This window comes from Pempheris klunzingeri, chromosome 4 (assembly GCF_042242105.1).
Source record: "Pempheris klunzingeri isolate RE-2024b chromosome 4, fPemKlu1.hap1, whole genome shotgun sequence".
Lineage (NCBI taxonomy): Eukaryota > Metazoa > Chordata > Actinopteri > Acropomatiformes > Pempheridae > Pempheris > Pempheris klunzingeri.
Genome location: NC_092015.1, coordinates 12,931,053 through 12,944,034, shown reverse-complemented (window position 1 = coordinate 12,944,034; position 12,982 = coordinate 12,931,053). Strand labels below are relative to the sequence as shown.

Here is a 12,982-nt window from a genome sequence, read left to right as displayed (position 1 = left end):
AAAGTTGAAGAGATGACAGTCGTGACCATTTATGTGTGTGACTGTCACTATTACCACTAGGCCACTTGTGGACCCTGGATCTGGCGCCTAGATGGCTAAAACGTGTTCACAAAGCCACAGCTCAAGACAGGCTTACTGTGAGTATGAACAGAGCTGATCGCATCTATCTCTGCGCTGGAGTCTGTAGCCTAGATTGGCTTTGGCTTTTTCTATTGGCTCTAAAAAGACATGAATCAAACTGAAAGAGGCAGATTAGCCTGTGGTAACAAGGAATAATGTTCAAGACATCAGAAAAACATACTTTCGCCATCAGCAGATAAAGGCCTGGACATCTTTCTTTTCAGCCAACACACACTAATTCATGGTGCGCAGGCCCTAACACAAATGTACATTAACAGAACATGTGTCCTGCAGATGTAGTGGCTATGAAAAAGGCCCTGTTCTGTCTGTGTATATGAGAGAGAGAGAGAGAGAGAGTGTGAGGGAGGGAGGGAAACACGGAGAGACAAGAAATACCTGAAGAATGCAAATATATGAGCAGAAGAAAGAAGGGAAATTAAATGAACATTAATTCTCCCACAGCAATTCCCTCTTCTCAGCACGAGGAGATGAAAGAGCAGCAATGTACTTTCTGATATTTATTTCTCCTTAAACACACGCCTGGAGTTCTGGTCTGGGAGACGGGGCCCTGGTTGGGAGGAGACGGGTACCCAGGGGCCTCTTGTTGCCTGGTTTACTAATTAGGTAGAAATATGCAAGATTGAGCCAATGGAGAATTAATTAACTGTTTATTTCTCTTCACTCCTCTATTGGAACCACTAGTTTTGGGCTGAGATGATGCAGAGGGAGAGAGAGGAAGAAAGTGTTGGGTGTGGCAGCTTGGACGAATGTAAAAATTCAGATGGGTGTAAACGTGTGTGTGCATGTGTGCGTGTGGCCTACTGTAAATAATGTGGCAGTGCCGCCCATTTGAATGAGCGAGGGTGGACGTCTCTGTCATCAGCCCCCTGTGCCACACAGAGGAGGGCTGTTGGAGTTGTTATGTCTGAGCGTGGATAGCACATGCAACGCCACGACTGAATGAAAAAGACAAGGAGGGGCAGTGTAAGGAGATGGGTAGACATTTAAAGACGGGGGACATAAGCAATCAAAACACAGTATGTGTTGTGAGGAAGTGACCACAACTAATAGAGATGAATCCACCGGCTGGTTTATTTGTTGTACTCTAGTGACACTGATACCACAGTGACGGCAAAGTCAAACTGAACACATTTACACTTACAGTGAAAGTATGAATGTTGGGATTAATCATGCTCTCACCACAGTTTGGTCATCTGTGTATATGTGGATGTTATTAGAGTCTCAAAACACTTTGGTTATGAATCAGACTTTGGAAAGAAATAATCGTTAAGATTTTGTCCAACCTCCTCAGTCTATTCCCTGTATCACATCCAAGCTTCTCATTATAACTTTCAATCCATGATTTCTTGAACTGTAATCAGATACCACCAACTATTCAATAATAATAAAAAAAACAACTAAAATACATAAAACCGAAAAAGTGGAACTTCAGGAAACAGAGCTAGCAAGAGTTCACTGGAACACCACAGGCTTTACAGTCTTTAGTGGTCCCTGAACAGACCGTTATCAGCATGCACCAGAGTGCAAAAGTGAAATTTTAATGGAAATTTAAGTGAAATTCGTTTAATCAGAGCAAACGCTTTTAGGCTTTTTCCGACTTTTAAGTTTCTTAGAGGAGCAGCTGATAAAAGCACAATTAGCCACAAAAAAAAAAAAAACCTCTGCCCAGCTATTAAAAACGGACTAAATGTGGTTGAAAAGTTTAAGGTTTTTAAATTATAAGCTTCATCTTTAAGGTGTTTGATCACAACATTTTTATAAAATTCAATGCTCTATGGAACCTAAAAAGTAAAATGCTTTTTAGACATCAAAGAGTTAATGTTCGAGTCAACCACGAGATGCCACCGCAGTAATGTTGGCTTGTTTACGTCCGCCCACAAACCAGATTAATCTATACCATGAGTCTAAAGACTCAAGGTGGAGAAAGACTGAGAAAGGAAGCAGGAGATTGAGAGTGGGAGATGGGGTAGACAGAAGCATGTAACAGGAGAGAGAACAGAGGAATAATAGTGTGGGTTGGTTGGGTCTGGGTAACAGAGCAATCTGTATGAAATTAGGACTCCATTAGAAGTTTGTAACTACTCATGACTTCCATCTGTTCCTGAGGCCGGGAACGTGAGATTGGAGACGACAGGTGTCTAAATGTTTATCAGCCGGGCTGCGTTTATTCCTGTGTCTCTGAGTTAGGAGGAAAAATGACCCACACTAATCTAATTCAAACTAACATTCACTTTGAAAGGTTGCTTGTGTGGCAGGAATAAAACACATGCTGTTCGAAACCATTGGAGTCAGTACAATATGTGCCTTGGCATGCAGAATTGAACTCTTCAGCCCAATGAGTGGATAAAAATGTAAGCACATGCATACACACATGCTGACGCATCAGTATTACAAAAAAAAGGCCTTCATGTGTAATTAACACTTAAAAAAATAGGTTGTTAAAAGTACATTGACACCAAATGAATAAATAATGTGTTAATAATAAGTAATAAGTATAATAAGTTATTGTAGTCCACTGTCTTGGGACTGTTTATGTATCTAGAGCCAAAAACAGGAAAGAAATGTGTGGCTGTAGCTGAATTTTCAGATCAGGAAACTGGTGGGTTAGTATGTTTTTTTAGTATTGTATTGTATTATATTGTATTGTATTGCATCTGTCAATCTTATCGTTTGTCCCTACACATGCAGCCTCTCTTCTCTAATCTCACTGAACACACGGAGCCACACAGGCCTCTGCAGATCTCTAACAGGACATAACTACTTCAGGTCTGCGCTCATATTAATAAATACTTTGGCTAGTCGCAGAAACATGCATACTGAGTATTTCATCTCAGAAGGTGATGCATTTGGTCGCTGGTCAACAGAGTTCGCAAACTGATGGATGTTTGAAAGAGCAGATCATGAGTGATTTTATGTAAAAACTGAATTAAGCATAATATCAGTAAAACAATCCAAAGCCTCTGCTATGGCAAGAAATATTCACCAACCATTCACCAAGTCATTTAGCACTGTAATGAGTTTTTTCCCTGAAATAAAAACAAAGCAGGAAAATATGCTAATTATCTGAAATCATCTGGAAAACACTTAGATAGTTTAGATATAAAAAAAACGGTCATTGTGGCGTCTTATTTCTGTTAAGCAGTTATCTTCATGTGGTAAACAGCAAATTAGTGGTTTAAACCGAATTTTGTTTAAACCTCGAACTGAAGGAGTTACTAGTGACAGTGCCAAAAAGTAGAGCGAAGCCTTGCCACAGCATTTAAAAGGCAAATATAAGTGAGTGACAGAACAGCAAATGTTGGAGTTAAGCTTGGCATGATCAAACTGGTCTTGAGTCATGACTTAAACATTAATACAGATGACAATTTCTTCATTTCTGTAGTCCATAAGATCATCTCAGTTGGTTTATCAGGATCTGCTGAAAGATATCAGCCTGTGCCATAAACTCTACTAGCTTTATCATCTATATCAAACTACCACACTAACAATTTAACCCCTACAATCTCCTAACCTGTAAATCAGCCTCATTCCCGCATCCACCTTCACAATTCACCCCCTTGGGGGAAGCAATCGCTCACTGTTGAGTACAGTATTTTACACAGATTTGTTGCTTTCCAGTGGAAAAAGTAAATGTAATAATGAGGGGGGTGAAATTCATTAAACATGTGTATGAAATACTTTTCAAGTGCGAGAGGAAGATTCATGGGGATGTTCATACAGCGCATAATCATGCCTCCGTCTGCACAGCCGGCAATGGCATAAAACATTTAATCTGGGATGAACACTTTCTGTCGCTTTCTCTCTCTCTTTGGACCCTCTCCCTCTAAACGCGTTCCTCCCTCCTGCTACCCTCTATCTTCCTTTCTCTCTCTCACTCTTTCTCTCTCTCACTCGATCTCTCTCTGCGACTGCCAGAAACCACAATCATAAAATTATTAAAATGCCGTTTGGCTGCCATTAATCAGTGGTGGTGATAAATCCTCGTGTGGGAAGTGACAGAGCATTAGTCACATACCTCTTGGCCTCAACAGACAGAGAATAATGAGCCACGAGCTGGACCGGGTCAATCATAAACTCATCAAATGCGTCATTTAATTTCTTCATTTAGACAAACAGAATTTGTTTATGGGAAAGATATCAGGTGTTGTGGAATGAGAAACGGCGCTGAAACGCTGGTACATTAATCAGGGCTTGATTACACGCGACTCTGCGGTTGTTTATCCTAATTTCATTCATTTCCATCAACAAAGCAAACACAGACGAACACAGCCATTAGTGATGGTTGGGGATGGCACAATTACAGCCTCGTATTAAATAAAGTGATGATGAATGGTCCAATACAAACTAAAACAAAGAGGTTTTTATTACTTCAATTCCATCCCAGCCCTCGCCTTCCTGTGTGTGTCTGTGAAGCCTCGCTGGTGTGAAAGGAGAGAAGAAGCCGTTTCAACTTTACTACTAGAGGAGGCCATATTGATGACAGAAAAAAGATAAAATGAAAAAAATAAAAACTTTGAGAGAAGCATTGACTCCTTTGAAACGACAGTTGGTTATATAGGATAGCAAAAGACAGCCTTGTACATGAAAACTTCTGCTCCAGTTTCATTTCTAATTGAAATCAGTGGGTGAGTTTGTTATAGAAGCAGCTAAACCCGTGACAGTAACACAAAGAAACACACATATATTCAATTTACCTACTTACACATAGACAGCACACACAAACACTGGGGCATACTCACAGCCCCAAACACACCCCACAGAAGCTGATAAAGATGAAAAAAGTAACAGCAAAGTCGGATAGTTTTTTGATCATGTAAAGCCTCAACAAGCTAACCAGTGTGTTTACATCTTGTTGATGCCAGATCAGAAGGCAGGCTACAAAACTGCATGGGTTATCCATCTTTTTCTCTCTATGCCATAACAACATCCAACACTGGCTTAAATGGAGTTGTACATTTAACCATGTGTAATGGCATCACATGACATTCATTTCTACAATATGATAATTGTTACATTTAATGATTTGTGCCAAGTGCTCAGTCAGCTTCTCATGTAGTAAATCCAGGGAACTTTAAAGCAATAGTTTTTGGAAAATATGAGTACTGGCTTTCTTGCGTGCATTCAGCTAAGAAATAGCCTGGCACACTTTGGTTTGTATAAGAATGGAAAAAAAGAGGTATGATGTGGTAGTTAGTGTGATTTAGAGGTGATGTTACCTTTAGACTGAGAGAGACTGTTTTTAGCTAAAGTAAACAGGTATTTTTAACAGACACATATGAGAGTGGCTCTCATCTAAGAGTTAGGTGAGAAAATATATTAATATTAATGTTATTAATATTTTGATGTCAAAATAGTTGTTTTATTTGGTCATTTTATTATGGGAGAGGATACTGACTATTTTCAGCGTAAAGTTATGTTATGTTTTTACTATTTAGACACATGCAAGGTCAAATCCTGTCAGCATTTTAAAGGTGCCCTATGGAGGCTCCTTGTAAACAAATGGAAGTTATGTTTAGATTCAGTGTTACTCATCAAAATACACTGTGTGTACTGTATCCTTGATGACTGACAAATGTGCTGAATGCATGTCCTTCCTCATAAAATATTTTCAAAGCCGATTTTTGACATTTTAAATCCGACACGGTTTACATACTTGTTTACAAGCTAGCCGTGTTCTTCTCCCTGCCTCTGCCTGCATCGTTGCTTCCTTTCTTTGCATGTTACTGCTGCTTGTTCATCGGCAGCATGGGTGTCTTGCTCAAGGACATATTTAACATACTGTTTAGGGGAGCTCAGAGTTGAACCACCAACCTTGCAATTTCCCACTCCAGCCTCTCTCCCACTCCCCCTACTGTACTATTAAATCAAAGAATCCTCCATTTTTCACATCAAGCGAGCAATCGCAGGTGTCGTGGTCACATCCTTCATCCCATTTGCCTGCATTTACATCTGCTATTCCCAGTGACATAATCATGCGGGGATGTAGCTGAGCTGCACATTAACGTATAAGTGAGGTAAAGTATATGTAACCAATGACTTGAGCTTCATTAAATAGAAATAGTCTAAAATTGGTTATTAAACTAGAATGAATTAAATAAGGCAAAAATAAAAAGGTAAACAGAATCACTTTAGCCAAAAAAGTTTCTGTGTCTATAATAAGGAGATATTTTATTTGTAGGCTGACATAAAAAATGGAATTGTTGTTGCCCTTTAAAGTAATACAACCAATCAATCCAATCATCTAAAGAGCTATTGGTAGAATCCGGTGTGATTAGTGTATGAAGGCCAAGGTTGCTGCAGCAACCCATCCTGGTCCATCTTTGACAGGAACACTGAGCATCCATCCATCCATTTTCTATACCCGCTTATTCTTATTCAGGGTCGGAGGGGGGCTGGGGCTCGCTCCCAGCATGCACTGGGTGAGAGGCAGGGAAACATCCTAGACAAGCTGTCAGTCTATTACTGCACACAGGAAAACACATTCACAGAAAAATACAGAACAATTTGGAATTTCAAATTTTCCTCTCCTGCATGTTTCTGGACTGTGGGAGGAAACCAAACCACAGCAAAGCACTGAGATTTATTGTCTATTGCCAATTAACTATTTTTACACTGATTCAAAAACACACAAACAAGCTGAATTAAAATTCAACAGAGAAGATCCCCATTTAACTTATTATGTAACTTCTAAAACCATCTGGCTGCACCAGTGATTTAGGTGTGGCCTATTAAAGCAGGTGAACTTTTTTTGTTGTATTTTCTATATTTGTTATTAGTTCACATTAAACAGTCTTTTCAGTGTCAAAAAACTTTATATATACTTGGATTAAATGTTGTAATACAATAAAACATGAAAAATTCCAGAGGGGTAACTACTTCACAGGGCAAATATTTGAGCCAAGGACTTTCTGTGAGCTGCACTGGTTCAGAAGCACAGTAAAGCCCCTCTGAATTTTGACATAATTTCACTGATATCAACAACCATGACCACAGTATTAGGTGAAATGCATTTGGCATTATTTTGCAGCTTTGGCCTTAACATGAAGAATAGTGTGTCAGAAGGTAGAAATTATTATAAATCAAGTAGGCAGGAATGCGCAGGTCTACACTTTGCAGCAATCTGTTCATCAGACAGCTATATCCATTAAACCCCTGTAGAAACAGTCACAAACACACAGACTTGATTGGACATTGTCTAATCCTAAAATCCAGATGTTGTCACGGGACATCTTGTTAAAAGACTCCTATCTCTTCCCAGACTCTTCCTCGCAAAGATGCCCCTGCAACATCTTCTCCAGCAATGCCTTTTGCGTGGTCAGAATTCAGCAATACTGCTGTTAGCAATATATGCGCTCTTTACTCTCTCCTTCTCATCTCTTGCTCTGCATTCTTTGCATTCAGCCTCCCTCTCCACCCCCTCCCGAAAAGCCTTGAGCGCCTGCCAGCGGTCCAAGGTAATTAAATTACTTAGCAAAGTTTACTTAACAGTAAATGGTTAGCAAAATTTAAGGTGATTGCAAATTTGCTTTCATTCCACTTCAATGGCTGGCCTGTTTAAGGCTCGTCTGCAAATAATTAGCACATACATTTGCATCAAAATCGTTTATACCATATGTTGCAAAATTATGGAAAGCAGCAAATTAAAAATATTCTTTTTCTGTTATGGAAATGTCTACATGTTGAGAGAGAGAGAGAGAGAGAGAGAGACAGGGAGGGAGGAGGGAAAGATATCACCATGTGTCTCCAAACACCGACAACAAGGAGGAGAGAAAAGGGAGGGAGGAGGAAAGAGGGCGCAAAAAATGATTCAGTTTGGATTTGAACATACTCATAACCGTCTTTTTCAAGAGCTCACCAGATGCTGTTTGAAATCTGCCCACAGAAGAAAAACAAAGCCTTCTCAATTTCCCTCTCTCCCCGTCTCTCTCACACACATACACATGCACAGAATCAGAGAATTTCCCCTAAGTGGCTCTCTCTAGTACAGTATATATTGTCACTAAAGCTGGCAAAGAAAGTTGTACACTAATTTGACAAATACTTTTTACACCCTAGACCTTCAGTCTCAGGAAAGTGACGAATAATACTGATATAATGATAACTGACAACAAAATATGAAAACATGGACTCTAGCAGCAACATAAAAACACAAACAACACAGACATCAAATTGATTTTAGGGCTGCAGCTAAGAAGCTGAAACGAGGCAGTGTTTGGCATCATTGCTGGCAAAACAACCTAAAAGATTGTTCAATCACCCAAACAGCTGACAACTAATTTTCTCTTGACCTGCTTATGAATTAATCAGCAAATCATATCAGCTCTAATTGATTCTCTTAGGGCCACAACTAATGCTTTTATTTCTTATCAATTAACCTGTCGATCATTTTCTTGATTAATGGTCATATAATGTCACAAAATAATAAAAATATGTCCTTTACATTTTCCCAAAGGCCAAGGTTGATGTATTCAAATGTTTTGCTTTGTCCGATCAACGGTTGAACCTAAAGATATTTAAATATCATTGAAGAAAGAAAACCAGGCAACATTCACACTTGAGAAGCTGAAATCAGTGTATTTTTGGCACTTTTGTTAAAAAAATAAATAAAAATGACTCAAACATCAAAATAGTTGCAGATTTGTTTCCTGTTTATGAGCTACACTGGCTTCTTGCAGAGTCCCTGTGAAATGTTCAGTAAATAGAGCACTGGGAGGTGGGAGGAGGAGAGGGGTGAGGGGTGTATCACAAGCTTACTATAGGCACCCTGCAACCTTCACAAAGGGAGGGTTGCAGGGTGCAGCAGGACTTGTGTTTATTATACCCATAAAACAAACAAAAATCAATTGCACATAAAACTGTGATCCATGCGGTACTAAGGTCACCCAGTCAGCTCTGCCACTGACAGACACCTTTGAACTGGGAGGCTTATTTTCTTACTGAAATGGATGAAATCCACTTGTTGGTGCAGAGGGCCACAGAGATCCGTTTTAAACACATCCTTTCTTTAAACTCACATGCACCTTTAAAACGCAAACAGACTTCTTTTGAGAGGGTCAGAGCAACAGCTTGAGGCACAGCACCCTTACTATGAGGTATAGCGCTCTAACTGAGTTCGACAACCCTTCCATCCATCCATCCATCCATCCATCCATCCACCCCTCTCATCCTGAGGTCAGTCAGTCTGCCACCACTGTCAATCTGCTACTAAGTGAGCAGCAGGGGCTGTTTGATAAAAGCTTATTCAGGTATTTGGCTCCTGTGTAACTGGAGGCCCCACGTGCTCTCTCTCTCTCTCTCTCTCTGTCTCTCTGTCTCTCTGAGACATAATTACGACTGTTGACTGGAACAGTGAGGTAATGGCACATAAATCCAGCTGATCAATGGTTACGGAGACTAAATTACAGGACACCCCCCTGCCATTATCCTCTCAAAGGACAACAGGAGACACATTCCTGCACAGATGCAAGGGGGATTTCTTTTGCTGTTGTGTAAATGTTTGGTTTATTTAATTTGGAAGCTATGATGTTACATTTCTAACTTTATGCTTGAATAGTTCACACCAAAAATCCAACAAAAAAAAAAAAAAAAGAGAGGAAACCAAAACGAGTATCAAACTAAATCCCTACAATTCAGCCTAACCTGGAACCATCTCTGGTGATTTGTTAAGTTGAGGCTTTTAAAACTGCTGCAGGGTAAACATTAGCAAATCTTCTCTATGGACCGGGCTGTTTTTATCATTAAACTACGTGAGTCATGATTAGCTGTTTTATTCTCAGCCCGTTTTTCTGCTCTTTCTGATCTTTGACTGAACCTTTACTGTGAAATCAGAAAATCCAAATTCAGCAGCAGTAATACTGCAAGACAAAGCAGCACAGAGAAAAACAAGTATCCCTGAACCACATAACAAAATAATTAAATTCTTTAAAAAAGCTGCCATCAAGTTGTTTACCATCTTTTGGCTCAAAAAAATCCCCCGCACTCATTACGGCAAAAGCACTCATTTCAGCTCAAACGGCTCTCAGTCAAGTGGTGTGCTGCTGTTGTTGTTACAACAACACATTTAGCAAAGAGAACATGTAGTTGGGAGCTATTACTGGGTAATTCCCTTGTGTTGTTACAGAGAAATCCCCGTTGAGATGAAGGTCAGCACTGACTGCCTGACAATCACCTGAGTCATGTGACATCACACAAAAAGTATGTGACAAAAACGAGTGACGTGATGATGATGGATAATGTGTGATTGACTGTAATTCATTGCCTAACAAAATCCTGTGCTGCATTCCAGTTATGACTGCCAAATCTTGGAGAGGTGAAAATGCAAGTACAAAGCGGCAGAGAGAGAACTGGAATGAGAAAGGAGGAAAACAATTTTATAGAGAAAACAAAATATGCAGAGGCCAGGGAAATAAAGAAGGAGACTTGGGTCATGTAAAGAGCTAGGTCAGTCAGTCCCCATCCCCGTCACCTCTTATCCTGGCAGAACAAAGGGTGGCAGCCTCCTAAATGTGGCGCATTAGCCCTTTAGTTCCAGAGGGGGTAAGGTGACACCCTCCATGTATGTGGTCTGTTCAGCACACATCTGTCAGGGCCTAAGGGGGTGGGCTGTGGCGGTGGGAGGGATACCGGGTACTGGAAGCACAAGGAAGAAGCAGAGAGCTAGAGAGAAAGGGTGTGTGTGTGTGTGTGTGTGTGTGTCTGTGTGTGTGTGTGTGTGTGTGTGATTCTTCAGGAGCCTGGCTGTGACAGAGAAGCCTAATGCCTCGTATTTACTGTGGAAGAATTAGTCCTACCCCCTACCCCCCACCTCTTTATGGCTGTCACTTGATCAGGGAGCAAACATAAACATACAGAAAAACTTACAGGCACAAACAAGAGAGACACACTCCTGCAGACATGCTCATAACATCGACCATCACAGACCTGCAGAAAAGGCAAACACACAACTCTGGCTATCCTTAAAGATCCCTGTTGAATTCTGGCCAGAGGACAAATGTCCTTCATTGTTCTCGTCATTCTCTTCTCTCAACTACCTTTATCGTCAGTTAAAAAAGGGGACATTAACTGATGCTTATTTTTCATAATCATTTTTTTCTCAACTATAAAATTTCCTTGTTTTACATCAATCATGGTGGACTTTTTAAACTGTATCAACGCATTATGAGAGACACAAATTCATGTTAATTAGAGAATTATTTATAAGGATTACTTAAATACTACAAGTTGCACTGTAATTTCACTCAAAGTTGAAAGGGAGTCACCAGTGCCAAGAAATGAGTCATGATTAAATAACTTAAAATGACATAAAATTCAAAGTTGTATACATAATTTTACACCTTGATTATTGCTAGAAGTGGGAGATAAAGGTTTGATTTATAAAAAAAACAACCACTAATGATAGGTACATTTCCTAGCAAATATAGTCCTTCATTAAGAGGTTGTGTATTTTGTGCAGTATTGTAGGACTTTTTTTCTAATTTAGATCTTTAACTCTAAAAAGCATGTGGCTTCACTTATAAACCAAATGGTGAGTTGTTCAACATTATTAAAATCAGAAATTAGAACATTTGTTCCTACCAACTCTAGCCAGGTGTCAAACTTGGACAAACCAATAAAGAAAGTTAATTCAGACCAGTGAGCGCCAGCCAAGTTCAAGCCTCTGATGAGATCTTAAGGATTGTTTGTTTTGCTGCTGTCAAAGGTTCAAATGGGGAGAAGACGGAGGTTTTGATGACCCTTGGCCCTCGGGTCCTTAGTGGGTGTTCTGCAAACACTCCCTATTGATGTGTGGATAAGGAGAGGCCCACTGCTGCGCACAGTGCTCATGCTCATTTGAGTGGAAATGGACACCTCTCTGAAAAGAGCCAAGAACCTAGCAAGTGGCTGAAAAGAAAAGAGTATTATGGGCATGTAAGGGTGTGCGGTTGCTCTGTGTGTGTGTGTGTGTGTGTGTGTGTGTATATATATATATATATATATATATATATATATGACTGAATGAAAGTATTTTCTTTTGTGAGTGGTTTGGTTTTGAAAGTCGCAGGACTGCTACAGTTTATTTGTGAGGCATGTGTGACGAGATGTGAATCCAGGCATTGAAAAAAAAAAAACACTGCATGGGTGCGAAACATCATTAAACATGTCCTGGTGACAAACAGTGACAGAAGTCTGTGTCTAGGCGCTCACTCACACACAGATTCCAATGAACCAAACATACTGAGGGTGCCACATAGTAGGGTCATTGCTGCCTTTTACATAACCTTTACACTATATACATCCAGCTGAACTTCCCCAACCTGTGCAGGAAGTTTCTGTGCAATCTGGTCAATGTAGGCTGGGTTAAGGCACCCTGTGCCGGGACAAGGAGTAGGACAAAATGAAGTTATGAAAGATTCTGAGCTGTGATTTTCTGACATTAATGACCATCTTTGAATGTCTTATGTTTTAGTTAAATATCTGAATTTATATTTTCATCTTAATTGGATATGTGTGTGTATTTGTATGCATTTTATTACAATAATAAAGCATGGTATAATAATATAAAAGTCATGTACATGAGGATTATTAAGGTTACAAACAATGAAATTGTGAAAATTATATAATTATTAGTGAAATTAGCAAGTGAGTGTCTTGGAAATAGTGTGTGTGTGTGTGTGTGTGTGTGTGTGTGTTTGATATGTAGGCCAAGCAGGAAGTGACCCATAAACATATCCATCCAGCTCTTTCATTGGGGGCCAGTGTTGCCCTCCTCCTCTCACCTCCTCATCCCACTCCACACAGACACACACACATGTGCGTGTACACACACACACACACACACACACACACACACACACACACACAC

At 39.9% G+C, this 12,982-nt stretch overlaps 1 protein-coding gene across 2 annotated transcripts in view; it reads right to left on the bottom strand.

Moving 5' to 3' along the window:
- rsrc1 (arginine/serine-rich coiled-coil 1) overlaps nt 1-12,982 on the bottom strand; it is a 112,305-nt gene that overhangs the window by 44,270 nt on the left and 55,053 nt on the right. The window lies entirely within an intron of this gene.